This window comes from Pelodiscus sinensis, chromosome 5 (genome assembly GCF_049634645.1).
Source record: "Pelodiscus sinensis isolate JC-2024 chromosome 5, ASM4963464v1, whole genome shotgun sequence".
Taxonomy (NCBI): Eukaryota; Metazoa; Chordata; order Testudines; family Trionychidae; genus Pelodiscus; species Pelodiscus sinensis.
Genome location: NC_134715.1, coordinates 124677563 through 124689985, shown reverse-complemented (window position 1 = coordinate 124689985; position 12423 = coordinate 124677563). Strand labels below are relative to the sequence as shown.

The 12423-nt window shown below is 42.9% G+C and overlaps 1 long non-coding RNA gene across 1 annotated transcript; it reads right to left on the bottom strand.

Annotated features, from left to right (window-relative positions):
* Nucleotides 1-454: 454 nt before the first annotated feature.
* Nucleotides 455-6585, bottom strand: LOC142829490 (uncharacterized). Its single transcript, XR_012903918.1, has 3 exons — nt 6476-6585; nt 2454-2520; nt 455-600 (listed from the first exon to the last, which is right to left on the bottom strand). It is a non-coding gene; the product is annotated as an uncharacterized LOC142829490 (long non-coding RNA).
* Between the last annotated feature and the right edge of the window lie 5838 nt (nt 6586-12423).

The following is a 12423-nucleotide window of genomic DNA, read 5'->3' as shown; positions in this document are numbered from 1 at the left end:
AGGGAGTTTTTTTGAAAGAAGAGGAAAGAGGAAAAAACACAGGTGCCCTGGTGGCTACTCCTTCCATATTAATCAAGCTTAAATGTCAGAGAGTGTCCATTCAGCGTGGATGCTATCTTTCAAAAAAGCAGATCACTTTTTGGATGCGCTTTGGCAGTGTGGACGCTCTCTTTTGGAAGAAGTTTTTTCGGAAGATCTCTTCGGGAAAAGCTTCTTCCGAAAGAAGCCTGAAGTCTAGACATACCCTCAAAGATCAAACTTCTAGTGAAGACGAGGCAGTTGTTTTCACGCATGCTAGCTGATCACAGTAAACACAAGGGGAGGACATTAGGTTAGTTACCCTGTTATTCACTAACAAATGGTGAGATTGCATTTTTGTTTTCCTAAGGAAGACAAGCACTCAAAGGTTTGAATGAGGAAGAAGTAACCAGAAAATAGTGAGTCAGGACAGACAGGTAATACTGTATGGTGGCAATAGAACTAATAAGGAGAAATGGTTGTGAGTCAATTAACTGTTGACGAAGGTGTCTGGCATGTTGGGTTGCCTGCTGATGGACTGGTGCTCATCTAGATGGTGCATGGACTGTGTCATCTGGGAGGCTGACATAGGAGAACAGAAAGTTTCAGAGGGGTAGCTGAGTTAGTCTATAACAGGAAAAACTTAAAAAACAACCAATTATCTAGTAGCATCGTAAAGACTAACAAAACATGTAGGCTTTGTCTACACTACAAGGTTTCTGGACAAAATCCAGAGGAGCGTCCATACCTCAAGCGCATTTTTGCTCAAGAAAATTGACAGAACAGAGGGCTTTTGCCGGTAGAGTTATTCCTCTCCCCACGAGGAATAACTCATTTTTACGCTACAGCTCTTGCACAAAAAGGCAGGTATGTGGACGCTCTGGAGGGGTTTTTGCACAAGAAACCCGTATCGGAAAAAGCACAGATGCTCTGATGGCCTTTCTGTGAATGGCTATCATAGCTTTCTTATGCAAGAGTGTCCATGCAGTGTGAACACTGTCTTGTGCAAAAGCACATCACTTTTGCGACGTGCTTTGAAGTCTGGATACGCTTTTGCGCAAGAACTCTTCCGCAAAACTCTTCTTGTGCAAAAACCCTGCAGTGTAGACAAAGCCTTGGATGGTATGAGCTTCTATGGCCATAACCCACTTCTTCAGATGACTGGAACTGTAGAAGGAACAGTTGCAGTCCATGAAGATGTGAGAAGGGGGCGTAGAGTTTAAGTTCAGAAGGGACCACCAGATTAGCTAGTTGTGACCTCATATATATTGCAGGCCACCACTTAACACCTACACTTCAGGTCCAACAAATGCAATGAGACCAATGTACAACAGTCCACATGAAACTAACCGATTATGTGCCACAGGCAGAGACTAGGAGGGACCAAGGTGCACTAATGCCTGAGCCCTTGCAATGGTAGGGAAGTGATTACATGAGGTATACCTAGTTAACACTGGCAAGTTGGGTCACTTGCCCTCCAGGATGGCCTTGGACTCTTCAGGAATTAAAGACTAGTTTTTAATTGAAGAGTATGTCATGTGATGAAACCTCCAGGCAAATGACCCACCCCTCTACACTGCAGAGGAAATCAAAAAAACACCATGCCGATCAGACCTGGGGGAAAATCCCTTCCTCGTGCAGAACCCAGTGATGGGTGACACTCAGAACATGTGAGCAAAAACCAGCCAACCAAGAACCTGAGTGAAAGAAAGCTTAGTGTCATCTTGGAGCACTGGCCCACCCAATACAGTGTCCACCGTAAGCTGCAGCCATAGCTGATGTGCTTGAGGAAGGAGATTTAAAAAAATAAAATAAAATGACATGGGGCAGGGTGGCGTTGGGGAGGGAATCTCCTGACCCCTGCAGTGGCTGGCTGAAGCCCTGAATCATGAGCTTTTAGGGCCACAAGGAAAGTGAATTCTATAGCTGCTGAACCATGCTCCCTCCCATCACAAGCAATGCAGGGATACCATGCAATGCAGCATGCTGTAGCTCGTTTCTCAAATGTCACCATCCAGTCTGTCACCTTTGATTAAACATCATGCTTAATGTAGCATAATGCCTTTGCATCAGGTTTCGCTTCCTTCCTGACATCGCGAGTAATATCTAATCATTGTGTTTACTGGAATCCCTACAAGGAAATTCCATCCCAGATGTTCATTACAGAATTGCTAGGTATTCCATTATGCCAGACTACGAATGGAAAATGGGGTAATTCATACAGGTGCTGAGCAAGGCACACAGCGATATCCAGTGTGTGTGGTTTGGTAGCTTGCTGCCTTTCCCCTTGCTGCCTCCTCTGCTCTGTATAGAAGGAAGCAAGGACAAAAGGAGTGTTGTTTCTGCCGGCATTGCAGGCACTGTGTGGAGCCTGTGTAGGAAAAGGTACCCAGTAGTTAAAAAAAGAAATCAGTGTAAAGTTTTAAATGTCTTACCTGTGAATTTGAGTAAATCAGCATGATCTGTATTAAAGTCTGTACATTGGCCCCATGCAGTGCTTTACTATAATAACAAAGGGAACATGTCAATAATCTAAAATACATATAAATGCATTTATAGGATGAAAGAGAGAAGCAGTGAGGACACCTCTACCAGCAAAAGTACAAGGAGCACATAAGGCATTTAAGGGTGCTCTGTTACTTTCTGCTGCTCTCTTTAGTGCTCAAGAAAATTCAGGAGCAGAAATTTGGGGGACAATCCCCAGATAGTATAAATTGCAATAACTCAATTGACCTGAGCAGAGCTTTGGCAATTTCCATCAATTGATAATCTGCCATGGAGACTTTACAGAGTTTTGGGCTTTTTCCCCCAACATCTAGGGTTTGATAATAGAGCAGAGGTCCTGCCCATCATGGAAGGAGGGGCCAGGCTCCTGGCATGGCATGCAGGCCCTACCCAGGTGCTTGGTGAAACAGTGCAGTTTCTTCACATTGGTGTCATACTCCGCAAGCACCGGATGGGATCCTCCATGGTCAGCGTGTACTTCTTATCCTTACTCTTGTTGCAGGAGCTGCCGGAAGCTATGCCCTTCATTATGCAGTGTTGCAGGACTTGTCTGAAATAAACTTCTAGGCAGCCAGTGAGTTGAGAAAAATGATGCTCAGATTGGAGACCTCAAATTCAGCTCAGTTGACTCTGGGATCAAAGGGGTATAATCCCCCAGCTGCATCAAGACTACCAGGGGTGTGGAGGAGACCATGGGCTTGATGTCTTCATTGGCCATGCTGGGGGGTACATAGACCCCGTTCGACATGGCCCCATAATAGGGGGATCCAGCCATCACTGTCAAAATAGGCCCAGGCCCCAGCGCATCCAACCCCCTGTCGGCGCTCCAGCCCAGAAGACCTTGGGGCCACGCTGCCCCCAGCCACCATGCTCTGACTGGCAGCAGGGCCAGGGCAAAGGGGAGCGGGGCTCCAGGGAGGCAGGCGGTTGCGGGTTCCATGCTGCCGCTATCTGTGACTTCACTGTGATGTAAATATTATGTAAGCTACATGAAAAAAGACAAGTAGGCTACATCCATTGCCATCTTCTGCAAAATTATTTGATGACACATTTTGCAATTGCTTGTCTGAGAAGGCTATTCTGACCACCAGCTGATTCAAACCAGGAAGTGCGCTCCGGGCCGCGTTAGTTGGAATCAAAATCCTTGGATCGAACTAACGTTACTCCTCATTTTTTGGTTCGAATCAGCTGGTCATCGGAATAGCATGCGGGCAAGATTATGCTAATGAAGCGCAGGATATTTAAATCCCCGCTTCATTAGCAATTCCGGTCACCTACATTTGCATCCCTTGTTCGAACTAGAGTGCAAGTGTAGATGTACCCCCACAGTTTTCTATAGCCAGAGAAGAGGAGTGGGATTATCCCTGAAGTACACATGGGGATGGTTTGCATGAGCTACTTTAAAATGAAGTGAGATCAGCACATTCAATAGTGTCAGTGGTCTTGGACCGCACAAGTTCAGTTCCATCTGTACTGCCTGTATCAGTGCAGGAAGTGTATTGTTTTCTGGGATATTTGCAAGGAAAGGAAATTCCTTAGGCCATTGTAATGCCTTTGACAATAGGGCCCAAAACAAGTCCCATCCCTTTTTCAAAATGTGGCAGTAGTCTTAACTTACAGATGCATTAGCCAGAGAAGCCTGGCTTGTCGAATGCAGACGAGCTAGAAATGAGATGTCCAACTGATTCAAGTTCCCTTTGGCAGAGATGGCATAACGAGCCTACTAATGTATCTCCTTCAATAGCTTGAGGTTTGGAGGCAGTTGTGGCTCTCTGCTCAGCTATCTGACTGTCCTTGTGCCAAGATGCTGATAAAATTGTTCTGGTGGATAAATGAATATGCCCTATTTTTAGAGTCTCTCTGTGGAGTGTTTTGTAGCTTGTCTTTCTCTGTAGAATAAGATTTCCTTTCTTGTTCAAGGCCAGTTCATTGTCAAATGTCCCTAGGGTGCTGAGTTATTTTCTTTCCACATAACAGTTTGATGATAAGCTTACCTGTTTGAATTTTGCCTCTTTTCCCTAATGGCTAAACTAACAAGGGCTATTTGGAAAACCCTACAGTACTGGAATCTCCTGAAACCAAGCTACCGGGGGCAAGATTCACAAAAGGACTAAAGCATCAAACTGTAATTTGAGGCATCTAAATCCCAGAATCAGGCTTCACTGGGATTCACAGTACCCTGCCTCAGAAGTGTGGGATGTCTTAAACTCACCCAGTGTCAGTATTTTTGTTTTCGAAGTTCCCACAGTGGACTGTGTTTACATCACTTCTATGATGCACAGTGTCATGTCAACGATAAAGTAAGTCATATTGAATTGCAGGAGTTGTAGTCTACTCATGACCCCAGTCCACGAAGCCTTGTGTGGATACAGAATTGGTATCCACATTTGCAAAAATGGCTCATCCATATCCGCATCTGTGGAGGTGGGAACCTGTGGCTATATTGTGAATATCCACAAATTTGCATGTTTCTAGATATGAAATTGGTATCCATATCTGCATCCGCAACTGCAAAAATGAGCCATGGATATCCAGGAGCAGCTTGAGGCCAGCTGCGGCAGCTAGCGCCCCAGGAGGAACGTGCGATCAGTACCCCCACCTGCAGGGCCGTCAATAGACTGACGTCATTGGCGGGTGCCCCGGGAGTCCGCCTATAGCTACGGGCCGCCCCTGTGCATATCTGCCTCTACATGCTGATATACATGGATATAAAGTGGATATCTGTGAATTTGCAAGGCACTAAATATATAGTCCCAAATTACAGCAACAGCAAGTTAACCTGATACAAAAATACTTGAATTTGGTTCAACAAACTGTAATGTCTAGCTTTGGGTCAACTCAACCCAAAAGAAATGTTTTGTTTTGATATTTCTGAAAGAACATTAGGGGGAAAAATCAGAAAATTGGAATATTTTCGATGGAAAATTTTGACATTGCAGAAAACACGTTTTCCATTTGAAAAGAAAACATTTTTGAAGGAAAATTCTCAACTAGTTTTATGAAATGACTGTAGGTAGGTATAGAGAGAATTTGTCAGATACATTCATTCATCCACACCCTGAAGTTTAATGGAAAATATGTGGCTAAATCTGCTACAGTATTTTGAAAACCTCAGTGAGAGAATTTATCCTCTCAACCCTTATGAAGTAAGGAGTTCATTTTATAGATGGGGAAATCTAGACACCAAGAAATTATGTGATTTCCCTAAGATCACAAGGAGGTTACACAAGAACCAGTGCTCAGGGGCTCAAGCAACAATGATAATACCAGGCCCAGAACAGACAGGTGTCCTACACACAGTATGATCTTCCACACAGTGTGGCTGTGTCTACATTGCCACCCTTTTCCGTAAAATGAATGCTAATGAGACACTTCGGAATTGCAAATTCTGCAGGGGATTTAAATATCCCCCACGGCATTTGCATGAACATGGCTGCCGCTTTTTTCCGGCTCGGGGTTTTGCCGGAGAAAAGCGCCAGTCTAGACGGGATCTTGCGGAAAATAAGCCCTTTTCCGGAAGATCCCTTATTCCTACTTGTAACCTCCTTGTAATCTTAGGGAAATCACATAATTTCTTGGTGTCTAGATTTCCCCATCTATAAAAGTAGGAATAAGGGATCTTCCGGAAAAGGGCTTATTTTCCGCAAGATCCCATCTAGACTGGCGCTTTTCTCTGGCAAAACCCTGAGCCGGAAAAAAGCGGCAGCCATGTTTATGCAAATGCCGCAGGGGATATTTAAATCCCCCGTGGAATTTGCAATTCCGAAGTGTCTCATTAGCATCCCTTTTATGGAAAAGGGTGCCAATGTAGACACAGCCTGTGTGTGCAAGGTCATGCCACATGGAGGACTTCAATTATTCTGCAGTACAAAAGTGTGTCCTATATACAGTGTGACCTCACATACCTGGTATGTGTGAGTCATGCCTTGCCTGAAAATGAAAGATCCCTTACCAGATGCCACGGACAGCAGAGACAAGTCTTGTAGCAAATTAAGCTGTGAGTAGAGTCAAGAATTAAACCCACATCTTCCAACTCCTAAGCCAGCACCTGAGCCTCAAGACCATGTAGTCCCCTTTCATAACTGTTTCCATAGTAGATGATCTAGCCCTGCATCACAAATGCCCTTTGTGTGTTATGCGAGTTTCTTCCCTATGTAAATCCATTCATACTCTACAGCTAAGCTTAACAATAATCCTTCTCCTGAGATTCTCCTCATTTAATAAATGACTTCCTTGTACATTGTCTGTGCAGAGCGAGTGTAAGAGGTGCCCAGGCCAGGTTCATTTGCCAATAGTTTTTGATTCTTTGTGGTTTTGTTCCTGCAGTCAAAAGAATCATTCTTTTATTTGCTTTCTATTCATCTATCAGCTGGCAAAAAGCGGCATTCAGCAATGTCTGACAGCCTTCAAGATTTGCATTCCTGAGTAACCAGCTCCATTATCAATTTCTTATTTTGTTGATGGACTGTTGACTATTTCAAATGCCTGCATTTGCATCCCTAGTTCGAACTAGGATGCAAGTGTAGACATACCCAGAGAGAACACTAAAACAGGAAGGGACCTTGAGAGGTCATCAAGTCCAGTCCCGTGCCTTCACAGCAGGACCAAGCACCATCTAGATCATCTTTGATAGATGTCTGTCTAACCTGCTCTTAAATATCTCTAGTGATGGAGATTCTACAGCCTCACTAAGCAATTTATTCCAGTGTTTAACCACCCTGACAGTTAGGAAGTTTTTCCTAATGTCCAATCTAAACCTCCCTTGCTTCAATTTAAGCCCATTGCTTCTTATCCTGTCATCAGAAGCCAAGGAGAATAATTTTTTCTCCCTCCTCCTTGTAACACCCTTTTAGATACTATCTTCTAGGCAGGACAGTAACAGCTATTTAATGCCAGCCCTTCCACCCATGTTGCAATCTGCAACACAGCCATCTCATAAAGAGAAGTAGGAGTTATGTGGTTGGTTGTACTCATCTGCTCGGGCTTGTAGGCCAGGCTATTATTGAGTTCAGTGTGACATATAAATACAAGCTAGTGTTATTCTTTCTTTAATTTCTTATAGCTCAAAGAAGATGCTTTAAAAAAAATCTTTACAAGACACACGTCACTGGGCATTTGACAGTCAAGTCCCTGTGTTGGACTCTTCATATGTTATCCTACCAGAGTCTCTGCAACTTGTTTATACTGCTGCAAGGCTGTGATCAATGGCTATGTGTTGGATTTATGCCTCTGCTGGCATTTCATTGGTTTAGAAGCTGTTTGGATGCAAAGCCTGTGCATTTAAATTACAAACCAGTTGGGCCAAATTCCATGAACTACAGGTAATATAACACATTTCGTGCTTCAGGGCAGTTATTGCTGTCTACAAAGTTATAGCCTTTTGGGGGGAGATGGTACAATCTACTTCCAATAGCTATTCTGTTCCCTGTTATGCATATTCCTCTCCAGATGCTAACTGAAGCGCTCTGCAAATTCAAGGTTACTGATGACTGTCAATGGATAATGTTACTCTTTTCACACTGTGCCCATTTTAACCGTGGCAAGAGTGTGATGCAGTCTGGAATATTTCAGTAGGAGGTTTCACTTACATCCATTTGCAAAGCTCAGTTTTCAGACAGTCTGGGCAGCACAGTGTGGGAAAATCCGGCAACCTGGAACATGGATCTTCCTTCCAAAATGGTTGAAAACTCGGTAGGTGCAGAGTGTTACAGCAAATAAATAATAAAAACCACGATGGTTTCCTCATCTGAATCATCCTATCTCCCACAACAAGCCCACCTTCTGCCTACTTTTAAAGTAAATTGTGAAATCATTTCTTTTCATCTTACTGTAGTCATCCGTTCAATACAAAATATTCAGCTGTAGCACTGGGAATACTGTGGGATGGACAGACTGCCAGTAGATGTGCCCTAAAATAGAAGATGCATAGCATCCTTTTCCTCTACCCCACATCTCTTTGTCGTCTTTTCTGATCAGATTGAACACTTCTCAGTACAGCGACAATCTCTGCTGTGTCTGCACATGACCAAATAATAGTGGCCCAATTATGGATAGTAGTATGAAGAGCAAGGAATTAAAACAGGAGACAAAAAGAACATAAGTAAAGTCCTACAATTGATACCTGAAAATTTCAGATCTGGTTGCCCCAAAAGGAATTGGACCTTATTTATTTTAACATTAGCCTTATTCTCATTTCTCTCTTTTCTCCACATCTGCCTCCACTCGGATTGGATGCTTTCATGTCTCTAAGGTGAATTTTTCCTATTTTCATATGTTGTCCAAAGCTTCCCCATTAATGTCTGAGATCAGATCTCTTTGTACTGACAGATTTTTTAATCTATTTCTCTGAAGTAAAACCCCAAGTGCAAATTTGAAATGCAGACATTGTTCTGTATGACAACAGATTCTTTCCTTCACAGATGTAATTTAGGGCAATTTTTATTGCCCTGAAATTGTCTTCTATACTACAGAAGAATATAATCATTCCAACCCCATGGTAGTCATGTTTAGTAGCAGTCTCTCACTCTGCTGACAGAGAATATGGTTATAAACATTAACCAGACCAGACTAAGAAGAGAATGTTATTTTATCTGGCATACAATGTCAAAGCTTTGCAATGCACGCTCAAATATACTTCACTTTTGGGATTCTAAATATATTTATAGACATCAGTGATAGAAAATATTTTTCACATGACAGTCTGATTCTAGACTGATTCAAGACTTTAAGATTCTTTGCCACTGAAGTATATTTAAAAAGTGCAATGTTCTCCATCCCATATCTTTTCTAGATTTATTAATAACTACAGTCATAAAGCATGCAGTTAGGAACAATGAAGGAAGCATTTTGATGCAGATATATTTTATCTGTATTTCTGGGGACACTATACTCCAGAAAACAATTCACTCATTACATAACCTTGGGCAATTCAGTTGTGCTTCAAATGTTGGCAAACCATATGGTGGTTTCTCCTAAAGGTATTAATTATTTTAATATGATAAAGCCTGATAAGGTAGCATCACATAATCAAACTAATGTAGGGATTAAAGGGACCTTAAGAAGCCATCAGGTATAGGTCCCTGCACCGAATCTGGACCAAGTAACTCTAGACTAGCAATGGGCAGCCTAGGCTAAGGAGCAGGCTACATGAGTGGCCCTCCTTCATCTCAGTGGGCCGCAACATTGTCGAAATCAAGATGGTCTCCTCAAAAGGGTAGTTTTGCTAACTGTGCTTGTGTACCTAGAATTTGTGGGATGTTCTGATGGAACCATCTCAGTGTTTTGTTTGGGTGCCAAGGGAGCACACAGCTCTCTCAGTCAACATTGTGTGCAATCAGCCTGTACTTCACTTCATGTGCCCATGCTGTATGTGTGTAGTACTTTAGTAATGCCAGTAGGTAAAAATACAACACAGATAGAAACCGTGGACTCTGGCAACCCTAAGCATGGGTAATGGTAAACAAAGGCCTGGTCTACATTGGAGCAGAAGGTCGATTTAAGATATGCAACTCCTGCTATATTAATCACGTAGCTGGAATCGACATAGCTTAAATTGCCGTCCACACAGCAGAAGGTCTTCACTAGACCCACTAAATCGAACCCCGGAAGAGCAACTGTAGCAACATAAATCTTCCGCGTAGTCAACCTTCAGCTCTAGTGTAGACATGGCCAAAATATCTTGTGGGCCCCACACAGAACCCCATGGGCCACAGGTTGCCCACCACTTCACTAGACCATTTCTTACAGATGTGTGTCCAACTATTCTTAAAAACCTCTACTGACAGGAATTCCACAACCTCCCTTGGAAGTCTAGTCCAGTACTAAACTATCTTTATACTTTGAAAGTCTTTCCTACTATCTATGGGTATGTCTACACTACCTCGCTAGTTCGAACTAGCGGGGTAATGTATGCATACCGAACTTGCTAATGAAGCCCGGGATTTGAATTTCCCGGGCTTCATTAGCATAAAGCCGGCGCCGCCATTTTTAAAAGCCGGCTAGTGCGAACCCCGTGCCGCGCGGCTACACGCGGCACGGGCTAGATAGTTCGAACTAGCTAGCCATTCCGAACTATCTGTACGCCTCGTTCCACGTTCCACGAGGCGTACAGATAGTTCGGAATGGCTAGCTAGTTCGAACTATCTAGCCCGTGCCGCGTGTAGCCGCGCGGCACGGGGTTCGCACTAGCCGGCTTTTAAAAATGGCGGCGCCGGCTTTATGCTAATGAAGCCCGGGAAATTCAAATCCCGGGCTTCATTAGCAAGTTCGGTATGCATACATTACCCCGCTAGTTCGAACTAGCGGGGTAGTGTAGACATACCCTAACTTATATCTCCTTTGGAATGTTAAGACCATTACTTTTTGTCCTACCTTCAGGAGACATGGAGAACAACCAATCCCAGTCCTCTTTATAACAGACCTTAACACATCTGAAAATTTACCAGGTCTCCCTTCATCTTCTTTTCTTGAGACTAAACATGTCCAATTTTTTTAAAAATTTAGTCTTCTGGGGAAACTTCCATATAACCAACCCATTAGTCATTATTGAAATATGGTGGAGCTTTAGTGCACCGACGGGCAGAGTCTATTAATCCCGGAGAAATAACAGTGTGTCAGAGACACAGCAATAATTAATCAGGGTGCAGTGCAATGATTTATAAAAGGAGCCTGTGGTGACACTTTAAGGTGGCTAGTACTAAACATGCATTTAATTTAAATTAGAAAATGTATGTTGGTCAAATAACCATAAAGGAATTATTACAAACATATCTATGCCAACTATTATTATTTATGACTCGCATTACAGAAGTAACCAAAGAACTCAGCCTGGATTCTATTATAGAGAGCATGGGACAAACACATACAAAGAATTTCCTGCCCCACAGAGTTTACTGCCTATGTCCTAGATGCATATATGCCACTCTAATCTATCATCGGTTTCAAATATGATTTTGTTTATTGGTTTGCAGCATTGTTGTAGCCATGTTAGTCCCAAGATATTGAAAAAGCAACCAGGGATACCAACAGAATTTGCTCGGCCCCTAGGCAAGGTGGGGGGAGGGCAGAGAAGGTGTGAGGCCTCAGGTGGAAGAGCCAGGGAGGGTGACTAGCTTCCCCCAGTTGGTACTCCACCAGTGCTGGTGTACAATAAATCCTCAGCTTGTTTTCACCTACATGCACCAACTTCCGTAAGCAAAAAAGACCAGAAGAGCTTATTCGGGATTAAAAATTTGTCTCTTCCACCAACTGAGGATGATCCAATAAAAGATATTATCTCACCTACCTTGTCTCTCTCTATGATTATTTTAACATTCAACCACTCCTTTAGCTAGAGTCCCATTTCAGTAGAAAAGTATTACATTCATCCCTCAGATTGGTTCTATTGCTAATAGTGAGAATATTTATATAGTGCTTGTCATCAAAGTGCTTAACAAGCATTAGTTAATTAAGCTTCAGACTCTCTGAAAATTCCCGTGAGGAAGGGAAGTATTGGTTTTCTTATTATTTAGATAAAGAACATGCTTTAATCTGTTATTTAAGAGGGAATTACTAGAGGAGAATCAGAACTCCTGGTTACTCAGCCTTTGAGTTAACCATCAGACCATGTGTCTCCCTGATATCAAAGGGCTACTGCCATTGCTGTAGAGTTCTTTGGTTGATGTCGTACCATGTCTTAGTTTGATCATTAACTGCAGTCTCCTGCTTTGTGCTCTGGCTCTTAAATCAATCTCTAACTCATAGAGATCTGGAAGAGACCTATGTAGAGTCCATAGTTATTACCAAAAACCTGCCTACCATGGGATTCTTACACCTTCCTCTGAAGATCTGACACTGGCCACTAAGGGTATGTCTAGACTACAGGGTTTTGTCGACAGAAGTTTTGTCAACAGATACTGTCAA